The following is a 6,000-nucleotide window of genomic DNA, read 5'->3' as shown; positions in this document are numbered from 1 at the left end:
CCATGCCTGCTTGGGCGGATGTATTTGGAGCCCATCCACACCTGGAGGGCCGGGGTTCCCCCCTCAGCAGAGAAGGTTCCTCTTGGTGCTCAGGGTTACTTGGGAGCTCAAGGGGGACGGGGAAACCTAGGGTTACTCAGACAATTTTTCAGGGATTATGTTTGATAATTATATTCCAACAACTATATAAGTCCAGGGTGCCCACACAAATGGAATGTGTGGATGATATCCCAAAAGATGTCTGGCTTATTTTGTATTAATATTTTATTGAGAAGTTTTCAATTATAAGGGGGGGGGGAGGAAAAATAAAAAGGCACCAAAATGTTTACAGTGGTACCTCGGGTTAAGAACTTAATTCGTTCTGGAGGTCTGTTCTTAACCTGAAACTGTTCTTAACCTGAAGCACCACTTTAGGTAATGGGGCCTCCTGCTGCTGCCGCGCTGCCGGAGAACAATTTCTGTTCTCGTCCTGAAGCAAAGTTCTTAACCCGAGGTAATATTTCTGGGTTAGCGGAGTCTGTAACCTGAAGCATATGTAACCCGAGGTACCACTGTAGAAGGAAGCAATATACCAATATATACAATATATGAGAAACACGCATACCCATTGATTCTCTTTTTTTTTTTTTTTTAATAATATTTTATTGAGTTTTACAACAGAAACTTGAAACAACATTAAACCAACAACCTCAGAAAAACAACATAAAGAAAAAGAAAAGGGAAAAACAGAAAAGATAAGTATTACAACACACAAACACAAAACAGCAAAATACAACATAGAAAATAAAACATATTAAAAACAATTTTTGTCTCCTTGTATTCTTTACATTAACTTATTTCTCCGACTTCCCCAGGCCTTCCTTCTCTGTATTCCAAATCATATATTCTGTCTGCAAATTCTTGTCCTCTATCGTACTTTGATTTTCTAATACTCTTAAAGACTAATAGATAATTGCATTTCCTTAGTCTGACAAAATATTAAATCTTTCTCTGATCACTTTTTCCCAAATACCCATTCATCCTCAATCCGATGTCATCAAATGTTCGTTATCTTATAATGTTTCTGTAAATAATCCTTGAATTTCCTCCAATCTTCCTTCACCGTCTCTTCTCCCTGGTCTCTGATTCTGCCGGTCATTTCTGCCAATTCCATATAGTCAATAACTTTCATCTGCCATTCTTCCAGTGTGGGTAGCTGTTGAGTCTTCCAATACTGTGCGATGAGTATCCTTGCTGCTGCTGTAGCATACATGAAAAATGTCCTATCCTTCTTATGCACCTGTTGGCTAACCATACCCAGGAGAAAGGCCTCTGGTTTCTTCAAGAATGTGTATTTAAAAACTTTTTTCAACTCATTATAAATCATCTCCCAGAATGCCTTTATCCTTGGGCATGTCCACCAAAGGTGAAAGAATGTACCTTCGACCTCTTGACATTTCCAACACTTATTGTCAGGTAAGTGGTAGATTTTTGCAAGCTTGACTGGTGTCATGTACCACCTGTATATCATTTTCATAATATTCTCTCTTAAGGCATTAGATGCTGTAAATTTCATACCAGTGGTCCATAACTTTTCCCAGTCAGCAAACATTATGTTGTGACCCAAATCTTGGGCCCACTTAACCATCACTGATTTCACTTCCTCATCTTGTGTATTCCATTTCAACAGCAAGTTATACATTCTTGACAGAATCTTAGCATACCCATTGATTCTCAACCAGTGTGCTGTGGCATCCTGGGGTGACTTGAGGAATGTTCAGGGGAGCCCCCAAACGGTCGTCCTTTCCTTAGCTTACCTGTGGGAATGTTCTGGGTGGCAGGAGAGGCTATTATGCTTATTAATATCCTTCCTTTACTTAGCAGAGTTACGTTCCCTTTTTACATGCACAGCAGATAGCTGGTTGCAGGCTCGTGTGAGCTTTTCACTATTATACAATTCAGCCTGTCTCAGAATAAACTGTACGTTCCTGGTAAGTGTTAGCATTTCACTCCTCCCATTGCAAGGACCATCTGATTCTCGTTTACTTTCTGTTCTGTGAGAAAGGAAACCAGTCTGTGTGAATTCCATCTCTGGTACTATTGTACTTTTTCTTTCTGCTCTGTCTTGCGACGAGACAGGATGTCTGTATGAGGGCTGCTCCCCTCATATGTATTTGTTATGTTTTTAATCTGTAATTATTAGAAATAAAGTAGGTATGCCCAGGTACCTCCTCAACTCCGTCTGCGCTGCTTTTACTCTGCTCTACTGGGCGCTCACAAGAGAGCAGCTGTGAGTCCCAGACCACAAGGACACCTTCCCGGGAATGCTGCGTAGCTGTTCCAGTGCCAGAGGAGGCCGTGAGACCTGCAAGAGTGTTCCGTTATCGGTCCTGGGCCCAGAGGCTGTGGGCTGTTCGCTGTGGGAGCTGTTTGTCCGGGAGCCCTGCCAGAGAGTGATTGATGGAGGTATGCGATATGGCTGCCAAGAGGCTTCTCTGCATGCCAAGGAGAGCTAATTAGGCCTAGTATACGGAAAGGTGCTGACAAAGGTCCATATAGTTAAAGCTATGTTTTCCCTGTAGTGATGTATGGAAGTGAGAGCTGGGCCATAAAGAAGGCTGATCGCCGAAGAATGGATGCTTTTGAATTCTGGTGCTGGAGGAGACTCTTGAGAGTCCCATGGACTGCAAGAAGATCAAACCTCTCCATTCTGAAGGAAATCAGCCCTGAGTGCTCACTGGAAGGACAGATCCTGAAGCTGAGGCTCCAAGACTTTGGCCACCTCATGAGAAGAGAAGACTCCTTGGAAAAGACCCTGATGTTGGGAAAGATGGAGGGCACAAGGAGAAGGGGACGACAGAGGACGAGATGGGGGGACAGTGTTCTCGAAGCTACCAGCATGAGTTTGACCAAACTGCGGGAGGCAGTGGAAGACAGGAGTGCCTGGCGTGCTCTGGTCCAGGGGGTCACAAAGAGTCAGACACGACTAAACAACAACACATACCTAAAGGATCTTCACTGGCTCCCAGTATGTTTCTGAGTCCGTGCGCACACACACATATATATATTATTATATATCTGCTTTACATTTTCAGCAACCTTAAAATATCAATGACTTCCCTTCCTCTCTTTCCATGGTTCACTTTGCACAATGCATATTTTATATAAACTAAACCATTCAGTATTCCATTATTGCATCCATTAAAACTTATTTACATTGCTGAAGTTATCTTATACTTCCGTTACCACCTTTATTATTTATATTGGTCTTAGAGGTCCTAGTGAGAAATATCAGGGCAGATGAAAATATTAAAGGAATTAAAATAGGGGGAAAAATCATATAAATTGAAAGGCTATGCAGGCGATCTTGTAATTACGGTAGAAGAGCCTAAAGAGTCTCTTCCAAAAGTTATAGAAAAAATCCAGGAGTTTGGGCAAGTAGCAGGATTCAAACTAAATAAAAGTGAGACCAAATTATTAGTTAAAAATTTAAAAGAAGTAGACAAAAAAGAATTTCTCAAGTTACAGAAACAGAAACCCACAAAAAAGTTAAATATTTAGGAATTTGTCTCACAAGCAGAAATATCAATATTTACAAAGACAATTATGAAAAACGTTGGAATGAGATAAAAAGGAATCTAGAAATATGGGGAAGAATGAATCTCTCCTTATCAGGAAGAATAACAGCAGTCAAGATAAATGTATTTCAAAAAATGCTGTTTTTATTCCAAACAATACCGGTAATAAGTGATGCCGTTTCCTTTAAGAAGTGGCAAAAAGATATATCCAAATTTATCTGAAAAGGGAAGAAACCGAGAATAAAATACTAACAGAGGTTAAGGATAGAGGAGGACTCTCTCTTCCAGATTTAAAATTGTATTATGAGCAAGCTGCATTACTTGGATCCGGGCTTGGATTAAATTAGAAAACACTGATCTATTAGATTTGGAAGGACATGATAACAGATTTGGTTGACTTGCGTGTTTATGGTACAACAAATGGAAGATACATAAAGGATTTCATAATCATATAATTAGGAAAGCATTGATAAAAGTATGGGGAAAATATAAAGATTTATTAGAGCAAAAAGCTCCCTGGTGGGTAGCCCCAACAGAGGGAATGTCAATCAAGATGTACCAAAAGACAAAAAAAAAATATTTATTTATGCGACAACAGCGGCCAGAATTCTACTAGCACAAAGATGGAAAAGCGACGAAATACCAACAAAAGAACAATGGCAAGAAAAGTTGATGGAATACGCTGAAATGGCAAAGTTAACTGAGAGGCTCAAAGATAAAGATAATAATGACTTTTTAAAAGATTGGGAACCTTTTACAATGTACATACAGAAACAATGCATTGAAATGAACTCGCAGGATTTGAGTAATACACTTACAATGGACAAACATAAATAGAAAATATAAATATGAAGTAAAAATGTTAAGACCAGATAGATGATACAACTCTAATTTTAGTATATAAAAGTATAAGCAGAAGAAATAAATACGTTATAATCCAGGAAAAGAAGTTGGGGGAAGTCCCGGGGGTAGGGGTGGTAACTGAAATCATAATATGTAATTTGAATGTTTGACAATGCTAAAATTCTTTCAATAAACAAAAAAGATTTTTTAAAAAAGAAGTTATCTTAATGCTGCCCACATTTTCAAATAAACACAATTTCCCTCCATATATTCAATAAACATTTCCCAAACTTCTTTAAACGTATGTTCTTCTTATTCTTTTATTCTATTTGTTAGGTCCACAAGCTGCACATATTCCATCAGTTTAAGTTGCCATTCTTCTTTAGTCGCAACTTAGCTCATTTTCCATTTTGGGGCTAACAAAACATAGTAGTAGTAGTAGTAGTAGTAGTAGTAGTAGTGGCATACATAAATAGCTGTTATGTACTGACCTTGGATCCTAGAACAATAGGCAGGTAGGATCCTGGAATACAACAACCAATTGGCCTGCAGGAGCAGCCCAGTCAGACTCCAGGAGGGAAGCAATCAGCCAATCACACGGGACCCATTCTGTAAATAATGTATACAGTGGTACCTCAGGTTAAGTACTTAATTCATTCCGGAGGTCCGAACTTAACCTGAAACTGTTCTTAACCTGAAGCTAATGGGGCCTCCTGCTGCCGCCCCGCTGCCAGAGCACAATTTCTGTTCTCACCCTGAAGCAAAGTTCTTAACCTGAAGCACTATTTCTAGGTTAGCGGAGTCTGTAACCTGAAGCGTATGTAACCTGAAGCGTATGTAACCCGAGGTACCACTGTAAAAAGACTCAGGTTTCGGGGGGAAATTCATTCACTGTTTACGAGCTGCAATAAAGAGCATGAAATCACCACACAACTCCAAGTATATTTCAACAGTTTTTTCCAACACCTGGGAATGTCTGTCTGAGTTATCCCCGACAAAAAGGATTCTGTTGTAGTTTTATTGAAAAGTACACTTAAACATTCCCCCCCCCCCAATTCATTATGAATTATTTCCCCTTTAACCCTCTTACAGATCCACCACATATGACAGAACGATCCCTCAGTCTCATTACATCTCCAAAATGTTTCTGAGGACAATTCAAAGTGTTGGTGCTGATCTTTAAACCCTAAACGGCCTCAAAGGCCCCGTGGACCTGAAGAAGCGTCTCCACCCGCAACGCCGAGGTCCTCCGCCAAAGGTTTTGCTGGTTCCTTCACTGAGAACATCTATCTCAGGGATGTCCAACGGGTCGATCGCGATCTCCTGGGAGATCCCCACGAGGTTTTGGTAGATCGTGGGTTGATCTCTGGCTCCCTTTCCTCAGCGTCCTTGAAACTGACTCCTGCCCCCCCTCGCCCCCCCTCCATTGTTGTCTGATCAGTGGAAGGGAAGAAGGAGCTTTCTCTCTGTGGGTGTTTTCATTCAAAGCGATATTATTGTGAGTGATTTTTTCCCCTTTGACCCTGGCTTTTAACCCTGACCCAAACTTCCCTCCCAAGAAAGTATTTGTATAAAAACGGGGCTTTTCTCCTCAACAACT

The sequence above is a fragment of the Podarcis tiliguerta genome, assembly GCF_965153285.1.
Source record: "Podarcis tiliguerta genome assembly, chromosome: 2".
Lineage (NCBI taxonomy): Eukaryota > Metazoa > Chordata > Lepidosauria > Squamata > Lacertidae > Podarcis > Podarcis tiliguerta.
This window is presented reverse-complemented; position numbering follows the sequence as displayed.